Source organism: Chiloscyllium punctatum, chromosome 26, assembly GCF_047496795.1.
Source record: "Chiloscyllium punctatum isolate Juve2018m chromosome 26, sChiPun1.3, whole genome shotgun sequence".
NCBI classification, from domain to species: Eukaryota; Metazoa; Chordata; class Chondrichthyes; order Orectolobiformes; family Hemiscylliidae; genus Chiloscyllium; species Chiloscyllium punctatum.
This window is the reverse complement of record NC_092764.1, coordinates 59441702-59462575: the sequence shown is the minus strand read 5'-3', so window position 1 is coordinate 59462575 and position 20874 is coordinate 59441702. Positions and strand designations below refer to the sequence as shown.

General features: G+C 42.3%; 1 protein-coding gene across 1 annotated transcript in view; it reads left to right on the top strand.

The window, feature by feature from the left end:
* The first annotated feature begins 237 nt into the window (after positions 1-237).
* The window catches only part of nup93 (nucleoporin 93), a 124960-nt gene continuing 104323 nt past the window's right edge, over positions 238-20874 (top strand). The window contains exon 1 of the mRNA XM_072547508.1: positions 238-307. The gene's annotated coding sequence lies outside the window, so the exon portion shown is untranslated. The remainder of the gene's footprint in view (positions 308-20874) is intronic.

The window sequence follows — 20874 nt, the reverse complement described above, 5'->3', positions numbered from 1 at the left end:
TATCTTTTATACTAGTTTATTTCACTATATTGTCGGTCACACTGGATAATTTCATTTAAACACCAGCTCCTGACCTTACAGTCTAATGAATTGAGGCTCTGTGATTGGTTGCTGCGGCCAGCCCGCCGGGACCCTCCGCCAATGGAACCGCCAGCAGCCGCACGTGGCGCGGAGATGGACCAATGAGAAGGCGGATGTGTGTTCCGGGCAGCCAATGGGAGAGCGGCCCGCAGTGCAGCCTGGGTATCGGTCCAGGAGCAGGCGGCAGCCGGTTGCCGGAGAAAGCAGGCCGTGGTCTGGCAGAGAGGTAATAACACAGGGAGGGGGGGGGACAGACACAGGAGAGACAGAGGGGTAACGTGGGTGGTGCTGAGCTGGTGATAGGGGTATCCGAGGATCATGGTGGAGACCGGCTGGAGTGAGAGGTAACGTCAATCATGGGCAGGTGATGGCAAAGTTGGGCACTGGGGATCCACTTGGTGCTCCCCTACCCCCGCCAGGAGCAGGGGGAATCCCAGTCCAGGTGCATACTCTCAGTCTCTGGGCAGGGCATGGCCTGTTTCATCCCCTGGAACAGTTGTGCCAGCCGTCCCTGGATCAGGTAGTGTCTCTATCTTCTCAGAGTCTGGGTTGAAGGCCCCCTCCAGAGCCATATAGTTCCAGGCTGGCAATCCCAGTACAGCGTTCAGGGAGCTCCAAGCTCTTAAAGTGGCTTGGTATGCTGTCAGTCTCTTGTGCCAAGTGAGTGCTGTGCAGCCAAGGCAGGTGTTGCTGGGCCCCCACTGTCAGTCAGTGCTGGGGACAGTACTGCAGAAGGAGCTTCACATGGTCAGAGTGGCATTATTGTGTGAGATAGAAAAGTATTATCGAAGCACCCTACTATGAATGTTGAGGTGCTGGAGAAGGTGCAGAGTTAGAGTGCAGTGATTGAGAAGGGGTGGGTTGTTGTAATGGTGCTGAATTCATTCTGACTGATCTTTTAGTGGTGCCTAAGGTAGAAACTTCCAAAGATCAATTTCTCCTTGGTGCCTAATGTCCAACTTTTGACCTTTGACCCTTTAGTTCTAGGTTATAAAGCCAATGGAAGCTTCCTCCCAATATCTGTCTGTATCATGCTTTTGAAGAGTGTTGCATGATTCAAGGAGATCTCCTGTCATTCTTCTAATCTTTAGAGAATATAGTCTATCTACATGATCTCTTCTGAGGCGGTCCCATCATTGCAACAATAAATTTAACAAACCCTTATTTCATTCCTTTTTGAAGGTGGAAAATCCTTCTTTGATTGAGGAAATCAAGATTGTACACATCACTCCGGGTGTCTCACTGCCTAGAAATTTTCAGCAAAGTTTCTTTAGAGTGGTATAAATTGGGAGGCTTGTTTCTGACAAAGATGGTAACGTGTTCTTGAAACCATGATTTTAAGAAACGAATAATATAAGGAACCTTCGTGAGCTTTCATGGTGCATCTTGTCGATCATACGTGCTGTTTCCAGTCAGTGTCAATGGTGGAGATGGTGAATGTTTAAGGTAGTAAATGTGGTGCCTTTCAAATGGAATGCTCTGTCGGAGAAAATGTAGAGCTTCTTGCGTGTTGTTGGAGCAAGCGAGTGGAGAGTCTTCACACTCTTGACTTGTACCTTGTAGATGGCGGCAAGGTTTTGAGAAGTCAGGAGATGAGTTACCTGATGCAGAATTCTTAGTCTCTGACTGTTCTTGTACTCACAGTATTTATATGCTGGCTCTAGTTCAGTTTTTGATCAATGGTAACTCCCTGACTGATGCTAATAGGGCATTCAGTGATGGTGATGCCATTGAATGTCAAGGGACCATTGTTGGATTCTCTCTTGTTGGAGATGATAGTTGCCTAGCACTTGTATGGCTCAAACATCTTTCCAATTAACAGCCCAAGCTTGAATTCTGACCAGATTTTGCTGTATTTGAATACAAACTGCTTCAGTATCTGACGCATCATGAATGGTGCTGAACATTGTGTACAATTATCAGTGAACATGCCCATCTCTGCTCTTATGACAGAGGGAGCGTCATTGATGGAGCATCTGAAGAAAATTCAGCTTGGAATACTACCCTGAGGGACTCCTGCAGAGATGTCAATCATCTCAATCCCAGGACCTCCAACAATTACGGCCATTTTCCATTTTTCCTTGTGCGAGGTTTTTTTTCCCTACGGATAGCAATTTATTCCCTATTTCCTGTTTACTTCAATTTTGTGTGGGTGCCTCAATACCATGCTAGGTCAAACGCACTTTTGTCTCTCCCCTGCAGTTCAGCCATTTTGCCCTGATTTGGACTAAGGCTATAATGAGCTCCGGAACTAAGTGACCGTGACAAAAGATTCCTATCAAAGGGTTTGGCCTGAAATGTTGACTTTCCTGCTCCTTGGACACTGTCTGACCTGCTATGCTTTTCCAGCTTCACATGTATTGACTGTGAGCATTAGGGAGCAGGTGCAGCTTTATAGAACTGTTGTTGATACCTTCATACACTTTGCTGATTGAGCATATACTGATGTGACGGGTGTTAATCAGGTTGGATTTGTCCTACTTTTTGTGGACAGGATGTGATATACCTAGGCAATTTTCAACCTTAGTTTTGCCGTTTATACTGGAACAGTTCAATTACTGAAACCAAATCAAATACTTAAATGATTTAACTGAATGCTCTCTGAACCAACCATTCTAAATGTATTTTTGTAAACTTTCAGAATATACATTGATTTTCAAACTTGCCCGACTATGTTTTACTGTTTACTATGGGTTTTGTAATTCTTGCCCCTTTTTGTCAATAGGGTGTCAATCTTGCATGTTTGTTATTAGAATCTTATGTTATTTGAACCATTTTTTTATTGCCAGACCCGAATTCCCTGAAATGTAATCAAAATATAGAATATCACCCATGCTGGATTAATGCCATGATTAGAATCTTTGCGTAAATTATATCCTGGATTTGATTTGAAAACATCTCAGGAACAAAAACTAGTGTAGTTAAACTAACTCAATCTACACACTAAATGAAACAGAACTGCAGAAGTTGTAAATGATTAACAGTATCCACAGATCTTTCGGTTTTTATTTCGTGTTTAACTCATTTCTTCTTGGCATGCCCACCTTGGAGAAATCTTGCTACCTTCTCTGATCACATTTCTGTTCAAATCTTTTCTCTTGTCTACCGTCACTGTTGCTATTGGTATATGACCAGGTGTTTGCTAAGATTTGTTTCCACATTCCTCAGTGCCTCTGGCTCAGACTCACCCTTTTGGATTCCAACTCCAGTTTCATCCTTCGTGCTTTGCCAGTTCTGAGGAAGGGTCACTGGACCCAAAACGTTAACTCTGATTTCTCTCCACAGATGCTGCCAAAAACTGCTGAGTTTTTCAAGCGATTTCTGTTTTTGTTTCCATCTGCATGCATTCCTTTAAAACATTAAGTTGTGGGACATGTCATGTACGAGACAAGAAACAGTTTGTTTGGTTTTAGGAGAGCACTGTTTTGTTAAGTTAATTCTGGTGATACAATGTGATGTACCAATGTAAACTGGCATTTATTTAAATTATTGAGCTTATATAATTCATCTAGGACAAAGTGTCTTCTTCCACATTTATACAATCTTAGCTCTCTCTTATCAAGATCTACGTATGATTTGGCTCAAATAATTGAGAATTGTGAGGAAGATTATTTTCTGCTTTATATCATGCATTGTTCACACTTAGCAATGCCGAAAACTTGTACTGAACATATGCACTTGGATCACTTGTGTGTTACTAGGAATTCTGAATAGTTGTTGCACTCGCTTTTCAACAGCCAAAAGGTGCTGTAACCTGAAATTATAACCTCTCACCTTGGGAGTATTGTCAAACATTTTCAGGGTTTACATTTCTGATAGTCAATAGTTTATTCATGTTGTTGGATGTAGTTTGTAGAACTGTTGCCATGTTTTCCCATATGTTACTATACTTCAAAGTATTTCAGTATATAACTGCTTTGAGAAGTTTCTAGATGATCCAGATAGCCCTTTTGTCTCGCCATTCCCTTATAACACAAGATTATCTCTTGTGATCTCTTCTACATGAGCTTTAGGATCTTGAATCACTTGCAATCTTTTTAAATTAGTTGAAAGCCCATTGAATTATTAGTGTTCAAAATTAATGTTTGCTGAAAAGTCATCTTTGTATCAGGTTGCCTAATATTATTAGATTATGACAGGAAAGTAATCTGTGAGCATGCTGCCTTCTCTTTCCTTTAACTCTTGTTTGTAATGGGTACAGGCAACTATTTGTGTAGTATGCATTCAGAAGTGGTCATGAGCTTTTCCAGTTACTGTTGATTAATGAAAGACTAACTAAACTGGACTGCTGAGTCATAATACCAACTGCAGAATGTTGAAACTGCAGTTAAATGTTTGCTTTCTGCATGTGGCTGTGTTTTTAGAGTTAATGTTGCATTTTAGAGAAAGTTACTAATTGTTGCATTTGGCTCAGTTTTATCTTCCTATAGACAGAATTCTGCCAGTCATTCCTTGTATTTTTGTACCCAACGGTACCAGCCCTGACTTCTTGACAAGTTACTGACTACCTGTGTTTAAAATATTCAAGTATTCTTTAATGGAGGTTTTGGATCTAGACCTTTTTGTGAAAGTTTTATTTCACTGCACTTCTCCCTTGAGAGATGAGTGGTGCCAGTACCAGTAATGATGTTTACTCTGGATACAGCAAATTTGTCAGCTATTTCTTCTTTGTAAAGATTGTGTTGCCACTCAATGAATTTAAGGACTATTACAATGTTTCAAACTTGTCCTTTTTAACAATCTTAAAGATTTCATATTATTATAGTTACTATAAGTGTTCAATACAAGAATGCTCTAAATTACTTAATTTTGCTCTTGAATAAAGATACATGCCATGCTTGCACAGTATGTTGAGATCATCTGCTTACAATGAGACTTTCAGCCCTTCAATTAATTAATTTTGTGTTGATAAATAATAAAACATGAAAATGATGTGCATTCCTTTGCATCACAGGATGGTGACAGACGGCCATTCTGATCACCATATATGTTCTCTGAAGGAGCAATTTACTGAGTGCGATACCCTGGACCTCTTCCTGCGTACCTTGCTTTGGATAATGCCTTCCTAAATGTCTCAAATGAACCTGCTTCTACCACATCCTGACCAGTTATTGCACGGAAAAAACTTCCTTCTTGTCTATGTTTTTCTTAAGCCATCACCATAATTTGGTGCCTTGTTCTCACCCATCAGTGGAAACAGTTTTTCCTGTCTACCTTTTCCTGACCCCTCCATTTTGAATGCCTCCATTACATCTCTTCTGAAACTTCTCCTCTTGAAGGAAAACAGTTCCAACCTTTCCAATTAATCTTCAAAACTGAAGTACCTCATCCACAAAACCATTCTTGTAAATCTTTTCTGCTCCGTTTTGAAAGCCTTGACATTCGTATTAAAGTGTGGTGGCCACAACTAGACACAATACGCCAGTTGAAGTCAATCCAGCATTTGACAGGAAATTCAGCAAATGTAAATTGAGCTGTCAGTGATTGAACACTTTGTAGTTGAACAGTTATTTCCCTGATGGCTTGCACTTCAGCCCTAAGCACTAATAGAATTTCTGTCTGTATGCCAGCCCATCACTCTTCTAATTGATTTCATGCAAGCATTAAAATTTTGTTGTCTCATCCTGATTGTAAGAACATGAATGATCTATGACCTGGCAGGAATCTTTTTGAGAGTGCATGTTTATCCTGTGTGCAAAAATTTCATTTCAGCTGAAAGGCACTACTAAATAGTGTCAAAATATTTGGTAGTTTAATAAGGCACTTGAATGAAGTTCAGAATTTACATTAGAGAGATTCACACCTTCGCAGAATCATGGAATGGTACAGGAAAGAAATAGACCCTTCAACCCACTATGACAATGTTGTCTCTTTTGGCCGAGCTATTTCCCTGCTCTTTTGTTGCAGGTTTATAAACGTATCCAGTTTATTTATCCAATTTCCTGTTGAAAATTACTTTTTAAATCTACTCCCACCACTCAAGGCATTGATTTCCAAATTGCAACTTGCTGCATAAATAACTGTTTATCTTGGTATCCCTGATTCTTCTGCCTATCTCCTTATATCTGTTCCTTCTAGTTACCAACCTTTCAAATGCTGGTAGTTTCTACTGATTTATTCTATCAAAGCAGTTCATGATTTTGCACTGCTCTCTCAAATCTGCTGTTAACCTTCTCCGTTCTCAGGAGAACAGCCTTACCTTTTCCAATCTCTCCACTTGACTGAGGTCTTTCATTGCTGGGATCACTTAGTGTAAATTTCTCTGTACACTCTCTCAGTAGCTGACGTTCATGTTAAAATGTGGTTTCCAGAATTGAACAGAGTTGAGGTCTAACCAGTGACTTCTAAAGGTTTAATGTAACTTGTCATAGAAAATGTTTTATTCCTGACCTTTATTTTGGACCATACTGTAAATATTACATGAAATGGAAGAGTTTCAAATGCCAGTGCTTTAAGACTTAACTCACTTTTGAGTGGGAGAGGCCCTGATCTATGGGACCTATTTTTGTTCATAATGGTACTACTTGATGTTCAGAGAGTTTGAGGGGAGAAGGGGCCCAGTTGTAAATTGACACACACACTGTTAGGATTGGGAAAATTTCAGCAAATGTTAAACAATTGAATCTGAAGTTGAAGTGTCATACTGGACTCAATGTTAAGGGTTTCTCCAGAATTCTGTACTTCTGGTTGTGGGTATGTTCATCGAGTTGGAAAGCTGATTTGCAGGCATTTGTCCCCTGTCTAGGTAACACCTTCAGTGCTTTGGAGCCTCCTGTGAAGTGCTGCTGTACTGTGTTGTCTGGAATGTACATGGTTTCGTTCCTGCAGCTTCCAGTTGCCGGTTCTGGTCGTTTGTTGATCTGGACCTAATATACTAGTCACTACAATGTGCTTGTTGATGGAATCCATAGCTGAGTGCCATGCTTCTTGAAATTCTCTAGCTGTCCTCGGTTTAGCTTGTCCTATTATTGTTGTTGTCCCAGTCGAATTTGTGGTCCTTGTCACCTGTGTGTATGGCTACTAGGGACAGCTGGTTGTGGTGTTTACTGGCTAGTTGATGTTCATGGATGTGGATTGCTAGTTGCCTGCTGGTTTGTCCTAAATGGTGCTTCATGCAGTCTTTGTATGGAATCCTGTAAATTACATTAGCCACGCACATGCTGGGTATAGGGTCTTTTCTCCTGGTAAGTTGTTGTCTGAGTGTGGCTGTCAGTTTATGGGCTGTCATGGATCCCAGTGGTTGGAGAAGTCTGGCTGTCAGTTTCAAGACTGTTTTTAGGTAAGGCAGCGTGGCTAGAGAGTTAGGTCATGGCATGTTCTCGTCGCATTGTTTATCTGTTCGGTGTCTGCAGATGAAGTTGTGGGGATATCTTTCTTGGCAAATTCTCTGCAGGGGTGATCTTCCCATTGTCGGGGTCGGAAACTCTAGTCAGAGAGACAATAGCCAACCTCCTGTATAGGCAGAACAGACAACATGACAGGGAACCTATCAGCAAGGGCTGTATGCTTAAACTACTAGACCTGCTTAACGACACACTTCACATTCAACAAACAAATATATGAACAGATCAATGGGACATCTATGGGCTCGCCCATCTCTGGGCTCATAGCAGAAGCAGCGATGCAAAGATTGGAACAAACAACCCGACCACCAATCCTACCAAAACTCTTGATCAGATATGTACGTGACACTTCTGTGATCATTAAGAGAACAGAAATCAAGAACACACAAGATTGTCAACTCCATGCTCACAGGAGTCACATTTACGAAAGAGGAGGAAACCACAATCAACTCCCATTCCTGGATGTGATGGTACACAGAACGGTGAATGCATCACAAAAAAAAGTGTACAGGAGAGCCATTCACACTGATCAAGTCCTAAATTACAACAGCAACCAACCAAACACACGAGAAGCTGCATTAGGACCCTGTTCAAAAAGGGCTGCAACACACGGCAGCACTCCTGACCTATGAAGGGAAGAAGAACACCTCTACAGAGAATTCACCAGGAACGGATATCCCCACGACTTCATCTGCAGATGCCTAACAGATAGACACAATGCGACAAGAACATGTCATGACCTAACTCTCTAGTCACGCTGCCTTACCTAAAAACAGTCTTGAAACTGACAGCCAGACTTCTCCAACCACTGGGATCCATGACAGCCCATAAACTGATAGCCACGCTCAGACTACAACTTACCAGGAGAAAAGACCCTATACCCAGCATGTGCATGGCTAATGTCATTTACAGGATTCCATGCAAAGACTGCATGAAGCACCATTTAGGACAAACAGGCAGACAACTAGCAATCCACATCCATGCACATCAACTAGCCAGTAAACACCACAACCAGCTGTCCCTAGTAGCCATACACACAGGTGACAAGGACCACAAATTCGACTGGGACAACACAACAATAATAGGACAAGCTAAACCGAGGACAGCTAGAGAATTTCGAGAAGCATGGCACTCAGCCACGGATTCCATTGACAAGCACGTTGATCTTGACCCAATATACTGGCCACTACAACGCAGAAATGGAGCCAAATAAATTTCGGATGACACAGCACAACAGTGTTTCACAGGAGGCTCCAAAGCACTGAAGGTATCTCCCAGACGAGACAAAACTTCTGCAAATCGGCTTTCCAGCTCAGCAAACATGCCCACAACCACGACAACTGGTACCTGAGCCATGAATCTTTTACACAAATCTTTTATGTTTCTTTCAGATTTCCAGCACCTGCAGTATTTGCCTTTTATTTAAATAATTGAACTGGAGATGATCAGAATGGCATAGTTAAGAGTTCAGGTGTTAATGGGGTGCAGCAGAGGTGAATGATGTTAGAGTAGGAAGTTAGGTCATTTATAGGTGGTTAGAGAGCTGAAGGTGTCAGAAGCTTGTCTCAGGATTGAATAGGATACTGAGTTTGTATGTTTCAGCCTAGATGGTGATGAAGGGGAATAGAATCTCATAAGAGTACAGCACAGGGACCAAAGACCATCTTTTCCATTCTTCCAGACCTGAAGAATTTGTCGCTTATTTGACAGTAAATATTGGGAAAACCATTTAGCAATGTGGGTTGAAGGACTTGGAAGGTTACAGCTAGCTGCAATGAATAAATATGAAAACTGATTGGGGGGGAGTAACCTAACAAGAGGAAGGAACAAGTTACCATTCAAGATGGCTTGAAGATCTTTTGTGTACCGAACACAAAAAGGGCAGTTATAACGATGACTATCATTGGCAAAATTTGAATGCATAAATAATGCAATTTAAACTTATGGAAAGGAACAAAGGAGAAGGATGTTGGTGAAATTTGCAGTTGAGGTGGTGAACCCACAATTATGTGATTATCATTTTTCAATCGGCACATCTTTGCCTTCATGTATTTGATACTGTTACTCTTAAAAAGGTTGCTCATGACCCTGTTTAATTTTTCAGGCTTTTACCTACATTGATCTGTGTAGGATGAATGTTGAACGCAATGATGTTCAGCCACTTCTGCTCTGGTAGAAATGGGAGCAATCGCAGGCTGCTGTTTTGATTATTTTTATACTGTCACTTTCACAATGTAACTGTTGTCTCCGGGGAAACAAACAGCTCTATCATCTGCAGGAACCAGCCTTTGAAATATACTTTAAATTTTCATAGTAATCATATGTTCTGGACTTGAATTCTGAATTAAATCACTATAAAGCTGCCCTGCATGCAGTAAACCTGGTTTCAAACCACAACTGCCTTCAAACAATCTGAATAGGCTTATTTTTCAACCTGTTTGAAATGTATCCTTCTTTGTAAAGTTCTGAAGTGAGAATTGAGATAGCAGCAATTTTTGTATTGATGCAAGATGCACATTTGAATTTGAAGGTAATGTTTTCAGCGGTCCACTTATAAGACCAGATGGTTGGCAATGTCACAAATGTAAGTAACATTTTTAAACACTCTCTAGTTGTGATGTTGAAATCACAGCAGTTATTGCGTTGTGGAGATGCAGGCAGTATGTTTTACAGTCAGTGTGAGTTCTCCACACCTTCAAATGCAAGCCACTGCAATGGTAGATCCATCTCTCTGTGATCTCCTATTTATTAGTTTTACTACATGGCTATAGCCTAAGTGACTATGTAGCCAAAAATGCACATGAAGTTAGTGACCCAGTTTTACACGTACTTGTAATGAAGTATAGGATTAGTATTATATAGCCTGATTTATGGAGCAATTTTTCTGTGGACAGAAAGAGCCATTTTTTGCAGTAGATAAGTTCCTTGCTGTTTATAGTGAGAAGCTTGGGGATGCAATTCAGATGCAGTGCAACACCCTCCATTCACACCAATTTTTAAATTCTGATTTTCATTATTAAAGTTTGGAGCTCTTAATACTTCCAGTGTGAGCAGGAACTGTCTTTGTTTGGCCCATACTCTGCAAATCTTTCCCTAACTCAATGTTTTATATTTAAATGTAAATTCTGTCCTTGGTAAAACTGCAGACATTTTGCTCCTGTCTGGAAAATTAACCTACTTGCCAGCCTTTTAAATAGACAGATTCATTATTTTTAATGATGAGTTTCAAAGTCCATGGCTATACACTCATTTACAGCTGCATTTCCTTATTAAAGCATGATTTGGCCGTGCTCCCAGAACTCGGCCACCACCATTGCCCAGCAGTTTTAAGTCATCGCTAGATTGGCATAGTCCGCGACTCCAGGGGTTGCTCCTGATGGTGGGAAGGATTGTCGGATCCCACTGGACAGCTATCCTCATCGGGTGCATGGGGATTAGGAATTATCTGAACAGCAGATTGCAATCACAGCACCAAGCAACTGAAGAGAGCTGCTCTAAAACTGGGAATTTGGAACATCCAAACAATGATGACCAGCCTCTCAGAAAACCTCCAGGACATCAGCGACTCTAGGAAATCAACTGTCATAAATAACAAACTCAAAAGATTCAATGTGGGCATAGCTGCCCTCCAGGAAACAAGGCTGGGATAGGTGTGCTCACTGAAAGAAGGACTACGCATTTTACTGGCTGGGGAACAGCTCTCACAAGCCTAGAGCACATGGTGTTGGCTTCGCAGTAAAGGACAGCCTGATGACACAGAGCCAGGCAGCAATGGCTCAGAGTGACTCCTGACTCTTCACCCCAGCGCCACTGCAGGCCTAGTCACCCTTGTCAGCGTGTATGCCCTGACACTGTCCTCTACACCAGACACAAAGGATGAGTTTTATGACCAACTTGTACCTCTCATTAGCAGCATCCCTAGGAAGGAGCAACTTGTTCTTCGAGGCAACTTCAATGCCAGAGTGGGTGCAGACCACAACTCGTGGCCCTCATGCCTTGGGCATTTTGGTGTGTGCAAAAATGAATGAGAACAGACAGGAACTGGTTGAGCTGTGCACTTACCGCAGTTTGTGCATCACCAACTCCTGCTTCCAGACAAAGCCTCAGCACAAGATTTCCTTGAGACACCCATGCTCAAAGCATTGGTACTGACTCGATCTGATCCTAGTTAGACGTGCTGCCATCAAACATGTTCTCCAGGCAGGCTCTTATCATAGTGTTGACTGCGACATAAACCACTCCTTAGTGTGTTGAAAGATCAGGCTGCAACCTAAGAGATTCCATCACACCAAGTAACAGGGAAACTCTCGCATCAAAGTCAGCAAGATGTCCCAGCCAGACCTTGTGCAACATTTCTCAGTTTTCAAGAGAGAACTGAGCGCCTCGCAAAACAGAGATTCCGCCACAGAGAAGTGGGAAACCTTGCGGGATCCCATGCACCATACATCCCTGGTTATCTTTGGGAAAAAGACCTGCAAGACACGTGACTGGTTTGAGGCTAACCAGATGACCCCCATTGTTGAAGCCAAGCGTGTTGCCCAAGCTGAGGACAAGCGGTCAGCTAGTGGGAAGTACCTGCAGATTCTCGGGACTGCCAGGAACAAGGTTCAGCAGACCGCCATGCAATGCACTAATGAGTACTGGACACAGCTAAGTGAGGAAATTCAGATGGCCACTATAATGGGGAACATTAGGGGAATGTATAAAGGCATCAAGAAGGCACTAGGACCAGCTCAGAGCAAGACAGCTCCCCTCAAATTCTCTACTGGGGAAGTAATCACACACAATAGACAGTAGGTGCAGGAGTAGGCCATTCTGCCCTGTGAACCTGCACCACCATTCAATATGAGCATGGCTGATCATCCTTAATCAGTATCCTGTTCCTCCCTTATCTCCATAACCCTTGATTCCACTGTCCTTGAGAGCTCTATCCAACTCTTTTTCTTAAATGAATCCAGAGACTGGGCCTCCACTGTCCTCTGGGGTGGAGCATTCCACACAGCCACCACTCTCTGGGTGAAGAAGTTTCTCCTCATCTCTGTCCTAAATAGTCTACCCTGTATTTTTAAGCTGTGTCCTTTGGTTCGGCACTCACCCATCAGTGAAAACATGTATCCTGCCTCTAGAGTATCCAATCCTTTAATACTCTTATGTCTCAATCAGATCCCCTCTGTCTTCTAAACTCATGGGTATACAAGCCCAGTTGCTCCAGTCTTTCAGCTTAAGGTAGTCCTGCCATTCCAGGAATTGATCTCCTGAACCTACGCTGCACTCCCTCAATAGCCAGAATGTCTTTCCTCAAATTTGGAGACCAGAACTGCACACAGTACTCCAGGTGTGGTCTCACCAGGGCCATGTACAGCTGCAGAAGAACCTCTTTGCTTCTATACTCAATCCCTCTTGTTATGAAGGCCAGCATGCTATTAGCCTTCTTCACTACCTGCTGCACCTGCATGCTTACCTTCATTGACTGGTGTACAAGAACACCCAGGTCTCTCTGTATTGCACTTCTACCTAAATGGAATCCATTTAGGTAGTAATCGGCCTTCCTGTTCTTACCACCAAAGTGGATAACCATACATTTATCCACATTAAACTGCATCTGCCATGCATCTGCCCACTCGCCTAACCTGTCCAGGTCACCCTGTAATCTCCTAACATCCTCATCACATTTCACCCTGCCACCCAGCTGAGTATCATCAGCAAATTTGCTCATGCTATTACTAATACCATCTTCTATATCATTAATCTATATTGTAAAAAGCTGCGGTCCCAGCACTGATCCCTGCGGTACCCCACTGGTCACTGCCTGCCATTCTGAAATGGAGCCGTTTATCACTACTCTTTGTTTCCTATCAGCCAACCAACTTTCAATCCAAGTTAGTACTTTGCCCCCAGTACCATGCGCCCTAATTTTGCTCACTAACCTCCTATGTGGGACTTTATCAAAAGCTTTCTGAAGGTCCAGATACACTACATCTACTGGATCTCCCTCATCCATCTTCAGAGTTACATCCTCAAAAAATTCCAGAAGATTAGTCAAGCATGATTTCCTCTTCATAAATCCATGCTGACTCTGACCTATCCTGTTACTACTAACCAAAGGCCAGCAGGTAGAGAGGTGGGTTAAACACTGCTCTGATCTCTACTCAGAGAGCATACAGTGTCTCCTTCATTATTTGATGCCTTCACGTGCTTGCCAACCATGGACGAGTAAGACGCAGAGCCGTCAATAGAAGAGCTCAACAAGGCCATTGACAACCTGGTCTCTGGTAAGGCCCCGGGTGGTGACGGGATTCCTCCTGATCTGATCAGGTGTTGCAAGGCCAGTGTCCTGCTCCCATTGCCAGTGTCTACTGCCAGTGCTGGCAAGAAGAACCTGTACCATAGGTCATGAGGGATGCTAAGATCATTGCCCTGTACAAGAACAAGGGTCAGAGAAGTGACTGCAACAACTATAGGGGCATCTCTCTCCTCAACACTGTTAGCAAAGCCTTTTCTTGGGTCATCTTGACTCGCTTGTGGAAACTGGCAGAATGTGTGTACCCAGAGTCACAGTGCAGCTTTTGAATTAAAAGGACAACAATAGACATTATCTTCTTTTGCCAACTGCAGCAGAGGTGCAGAGAACAGAAAATGCCCCTGTCTGTTGCCTTCATCGACCCCACCAAGGCGTTTGACCTGGTCAGCAGAAATGGCCTTTTCAAGGTTCTCCTGAAGATCGGCTGCTCACCAAAACAGCTAAGCATGATTGAGTCCTTCTGCAGTAACATGAAGGGGACAGTGCAGTCCGACTGAGCCCTTTGGCATCCACAGTGGTGTCAAAAAAGGCTGCATTCTTGCTTCCACACTCTTTGGGACTTTTTTTTTTGCTGTGCTCCTGAAACATGCCTTTGGCACCACAGCAGAGGGGATTTACCTACGCACTAGCAGGCTCTTCAACCTGACCTGCCTCAGGGCCAACACTAAAGTCCGTGCGGCACACATTAGGGACATGCTGTTTGCCGACGCTGTTGCGTTTGCAACACACACTCAGTAGGAACTACAGCCACTGACAGACCGCCTCTCTCATGCTTGCAAGGATTTCAGGCTAACTATCAGTCTGAAGAGGTCGAGCATCCTGGGACAGGACACAAAAGCACCACCGGTCATCACCAGTGTCGTCTATCAGTTTACATACCATGGTTCTACCATCACTGACAACCTCTCCTTCGACAAGAAGATCAGGAAAGTAGTCTCCACTCTTGCTCGCCTCACGACTCGAGTATGGACAAATCCCAAGCTGACAGTGAAGACAAAAATGTCAGTCTACAATGCCTGTATCATAAACATACTGCTGTACAGCAGTGAAACATGGGCTACATATGCCAGACAGGAGAGAAGACTGAACGCCTTCCACTTGAGGAATATTTGCTATATCCTGGGCATATTCTGGCAAGACCATGTCCAATGTAGCAATCCTATCTCATACTGGCCTTCTCCATATGTACAGTCTGCTCAGGCAGTGGAGACTGCACTGACTGGGCCACATCCACCGCATGGAGGCTGTCCGCTCCCAGAGGATATTCTTTATGGAGAGCTTGCATCCGGGAAGAGACCCACTGGGCATCCCCAGCTGTGCTGCAAGGATGTCTGCATGAGGGGCATGAAGGCACTTGATATCATTACAGGGTCCTAAGAAAGGCTTGCAACTGACCACACTAGATGGAGAAACACCCTGAACCAACACCTCAAACCAGGGGAAAAGAAACTGAGGAGCGCTGCAGCAGAACAAGCGGGCATGCAGGATGGAGTGCAGCAGATCAACAACCCCATACAGATGTGACCTTTATGACCAGGGCTGTCACTCCAGTATTGTTCTCTTAGGTCACAGGAGACATTGCTTCAGGGAAGCCGAAAGCTAGAACAACGTGGATACAACCCATGGTTAGCATCACCGAAAGGGAGATTCTAAATTTAAACCTGGTATTTTACAAAGTATATTTTGAGAGTTTCCATATTAGATTTGATCTTTCTCATTGAGCTGACCAGTATTTTTTTTGACATAATAAATGAAGACTTTACTTGTGTCGACCTGGAGGTTGTCATTTCAACATATGCTTAACAAGAGTCCTTCCTGATTTGATGTGGTGGAGAAGACAAGAATGAATGGATCATGTATTCAGATGCTCAGAATAGGGATTAGCTCGAAACTGACTTGCACTCATTTTATTGCACAGTTTTCCAGGCTTGTACAGCAGTGCAGCTCAATTCAGTTGCACCCTGTCAATGTCATACTTGCTGCCTCCTTCCAACCTGCAATGATGTTGCTTTCATTCCTTTCCTCTGTCTTTTCCAAAGCTGGAAATACCTTGATTCACAAATCCTTTCTTTTTTGGGCAGCTGAGTGAGTGTGAATGAGGAAGCTTCCACTTTAAGTTACAGCATTGCGCTTAATAGCTCATCTTTATCACTGTGCCATGATTGGGCTCAGCACCCCCAGGTGAGGGGAGGGAAAATTGATTTTGTTCAGGATGTTAACTTCACACCTGTTTGTAGTCAGAGCGTTGGTAGCAAGGAGCTTTATAATTTTACTTGGTGAAGAGGGAGGAGGACTAAATTCCTCCTTGGCCAAATGCTAATGTTTTTCAGTTGTCAAGGTGACCTGATGTTGTCTGTTTTTAATTAATGGTGAATAACCGGTGTGAATGATCAGTAGAAATAGACAAAGGCAAGAGACTGGATTTATAGAAAATTAAGATGCAATGAAGGTCTGCTTTTGTATATGCTTATAAGAAAGGCATTTGCCCTACTCTGCTTTTTAATAAGGTCACAGCTGATCTCTTACTTCAACTCCACCTTCCCAAATGTCCACACAACCCTCCATCTCCTTAACATTCAAAGTTCTACCAATCCTGTTTTGAGTATATGAAGATCTGGCATCCTCTGCACTCTTGTAGAGAATTTCAAGTATTCAAAACCTGCTGAGTAAAGACGTTTTGTATCTCGGGTCTCAATTTTTCAATCTGAGTCTCTTTAATTTCTCAAGATATTGATCAGTTTAAAAGGGTGTCTGTGCATTGATGCTTTCTAAAGGGAAGTTTCCAACTTCTCTCAATAAAATTACAACTTCAGTAGTTAAAAGCAAAATGTTGTTGATGCTGGAAATCTGAATTATAACCAGGAAGTGCCAGAGAAACTTAGCAGGTCTGGCAGCATCTGTGGAGAGAGAGACAAAATTGATGTTGAGTATCCAGTATGGCACTACTTCAGAACTTCCAGCACATCCTGTAATATTGCATGGCATTACCTATGCTGCCCTTATTTACCTAGTGTTACAGGGAACTACATCGCTGCCACATACTCCTCCTCTACTCTGCAATAAGGAGTCAAACTGAAAGGAAGATATCTCTATTTGTGGGATTTCAATCAAATGAGCACCAACCTGACTCTCTTTAACAGCAGATTTGGATAAGATTTTTAACCAAACTGTGTCTGTACTAAGAAAGTGGGATCATGTGCCTTCTTGATAGCAATCATAACTTTATTTTGATTTGTCTAATTGCTAATTCTGCATGACATTAACGTATCAACATAGTGTGTGACAGGGATGATTGGGGACATCAATTCCTAAGCTTTAAGCTGCAGGGTATCTTCCACTTTTTTGGCCTGAAGTGCTCGGTGCTTCTGCTATTTTTACTAAATGTGATGCAATTTCAGCTCCTTGCTACCAGCTTTGAATTTACACTTGTAACAATATTCATTAGTCATAAAAGTGACAAAAGCTTCAATCACCATTCTGATGAGGTTTCTTTTGTATGTACATCAAAGGCTTTTCCAAAATGGCGCGAATATCATCACAAGGTCTAGAATGTAATTGCAAGCCCAAAGTTTCTACCATGACCAGTTCAAACTGGATAATCCACTGTCTGATCAACATAGAGTCATAGAGATGTACAGCACAGAAACAGACCCTTTGGTATAACTTGTCCTGTTAAACTAATGATGCTATCTTCCCAGTTCCCTCAGATTGTTGCATTTTTTTTAATTGGAGTTCAGTACCTGCCACACTCCAATGTCATTTATAGATATTTTACAGATATTGTCAGTGATATGACACCTCCGTTTCAAAAGTTTTTATCAACAAGTGAGCCTGCTGTAATGCAGCAATAGGAAGTCTTTTGAGATCTCTTGAGAATTTAAAACTGAAAAATCAACTGATCCAGGCATAATTCCAACCAAATTATTCGAACACTTCGCCGTCTTTTCAAATCCACAAACAGGACTGGTCCTGGTAGACCCATCATTTCAGCCTGTTCGTGTCCCACTGAATTTAAGTGTGACTTGATGGTTAAGAGGTAGGGATACTACAACCATGCCCCAAGAACCCATGCGCACAAGAAGCTACGTCATTAATTGACAGATTAACAGAACTCGCTATAGTCACCTTTATTTTGACCTTTCCTATAAACTTTAGAGTAAAAATTGGCTTGATGTCAACAAAAATCACTCCTCTTTAAATGATTGCTTTGAACAGTTCTTGCTGTTATTTGCTCTCAGTATCTCCACTTCTTGACTAGAAAGAGGCTATTGCAGAGCAGTTGTTGCAAAAAAAACCCAAAATTTATGTTTCAGATTTTTGTTACACTCCGTCAAAGATCAGCTTTGGATCAGAACTTTTAGTGCTTATTTTTCTCTGGGCAAGTGTGAATGTGCTACGCAGGAAGTGTATTGCACAACCAGATCAATACCAAATTTAATATCCAGGTTGGGCTGGGAAGTACACTGGCTAGATTGTGCTCCATTGCAGATTCTTGCAAAAGAGGGTTGACTCTCTTCTGAGTGCCTAATGTTAATTACAAAAACGTGCTCTCCAGTGCCAAATCAATTCCAGCTACCTTGTCACTACAGCACATTGTAGATGAACTGGATTCTATAATAATTTCATAGAATTGGAAAATTGTGGATCTTGGCCATTTTTTTGATGTGTTCTCTGGTGTGCAAATATGGGGTAAGCTTCATTACCAGACTACCATAATTGTAGAGGATGTATCGGTACACTTGGCAAATTCAGCAACCATAAATGTAGCCAAATGATCGATTTAACTTGATCTGATAATGCCCAAGAGCCTGGTTAAAATCAAGCTTTGTGGTGTTTTGATGTCCCCTGTTGGTCTTTACGGCCAAGGACCACTTCAGTCCTGCGTGTTCTATAATGCTTTCCTGCGCAATCCAGGCTGCAAAGTCTATCCCAATAAATTTAATGAAGTACTGTGCTGATATATTCTTCATTGCAGGTGTGAATTGAGCTGAATTTGGACAAACTGAATAAAGAAAGAAGAATTGAACAGACAAACTCTATTGAAGGGTGGTGATATTGACATTTTTTAAGGGGTTATGATCAAGGTGTAGGGAGGGAGGGATGGAAAGAAAGAAAAATAGTTTGAAATGTGGATAAAGCCTGACCTTGAAAGAGAAAAGGAGTTTCCTTAATTTTGAAAGGCAAAAAAATTGATTCACTTTGAAACAGGAGGAAAGCATGGAGAAAAATGAAGGTGACCCTTAGATTTTTGGGAGCTAACTGACTGGAAGGAATTGAGTCCAGGGTTAAAGGACAAACTAAGGGCATTTTCAATTGTTAAGCAGTTGTGATAATATTGATAGAAGTGAGTGGATCGTTGAGAAGTGAGAGTGTAACGATAATGGTAATTGGTTACTGGGGCGTGGTAGGGATAAGAAGGGAGACAGCATTAGTTTTCCCATTACCTCTACCAAATTCATTCTGAAGGTAGGGAACTGCCTTACTGAGCACAGCGCACTGTGCTACCTTTCCTCTCCATCTGAAAGGAAAATTTAAAAACCGACTGTGACAGAAGGAAGTACAAAAAGAATTGAGGCAAGAAAAGCAAAAGCAAGACACTTGCACAGATGGTGTAATAATAAATACAAATTGGAAAAAATGGTTTCTCCTAACTACCTGGCAATAGTTCTTTATATTAAAGTAAAATCTTCTGTTTGCTTGGAACTCGCAATGTGGCAGAAAGTTGGCAGGAGTTCCTGTTTCCACATTTTTAAATGGAAACTCCTGATGGCAAGGTGATAAGTTGCTTCTTCCTGGCTGTTTCATCCTTAACTCCTCCATGATCTTGTTATGCCCTGTCATCTTCTGCAGCCTTGATCTCCTTTTAATGTTCTTCATTCGTCTGATTTGTTATTTTCCATCTATCAGTGTTGCTGCTAATGTGTTGCTCACTTGAAATTCATTCCTATCTCAAGTCAAGAAGGTTGTGGATTCAAGCCCCAGTCCAGGATTTGAAGTCAATGATAAAATTCCAATGTAGTACTTCCAAGACTCTGGGCTATTGGAAGTGCTGCATTTTGGGTGGGATTTTAATCAAAGATTTTTGTCCTGTCATATGGATAGTAGGTTGCCATGATACTGTTTAAAGAGGTATGTTGAAGACTGATAGATTTCTATTTGTTAAAGATGTCATGAATACAATGATAATGCAGGAGAATGGTGTTAAGGAATGCTACTACAGGAAGGACAGAAAGGGAGGCATGAAAGGAGGGGGGAGATGGTCACAGGTGAGGTGCCAAAGATTGGAAGTTGGCTAACATGGTGTCACTGTTTAAGAAAGGTAGTAAGGACAAGCCAGGGGACTATAGACCAGTGAGTCTGGTGGTGGGCAGATTGTTGGAGGGAATCCTGAGGGACAGGATGTACATGTATTTGGAAAGGCAAGGACTGATTTAGCCATTGTCAACATGGCTTTGTGCGTGGGAAATCATGTCTCACAAATTTGATTGAGGTTTTTGAAGAAGTAACAGAGGATTGATGAGGGCAGAGTGGTGGATGTGATTGAAACGGACTTCAGTAAGGTGTTTGACAAGGTTCTCCATGGGAGACTGATCAGCAAGGTTAGATCTCATGGAATACAGGGAGAACATTTGGATACAAAACTGGCTCAAAGGTAGAAGACAGAGGATGTTGGTGGACTGTTGTTTTTCAGACTGGAGGCCTGTAACCAGTGGAGTGCCACAAGGATTGGTGCTGGGTTCACTACTTTTCATCATTTTTATAAAAATGATTTGATGTGAGAATAAGAGGTATAGTTAGTAAATTTGCAGATGACACCAAACTTGGAGGTGCAGTGAACAACCAAAAAGGTTTACCTCCGATTACAATGGGATCTGGACCAGATGGGCCAATGGGCTGAGAAGTGGCAGATGGAGTTTAATTCGGGTAAGTGCAAGGTGCTGCATTTTGGGAAAGCAAATCTTAGCAGGACTTATGCACTTAATGGTAAGGTCCTAGGGAGTGTTGCTGAACAAAGAGACCTTGGAGTGCAGGTTCGTAGCTTCTTGAAAGTGGAATCACAGGTAGATAGGATAGTGAAGAAGGCGATTGGTAAGCTTTCCTTTATTGGTCAGAGTACTGAGTACAGGAGTTGGGAGGTCATGTTGCGGC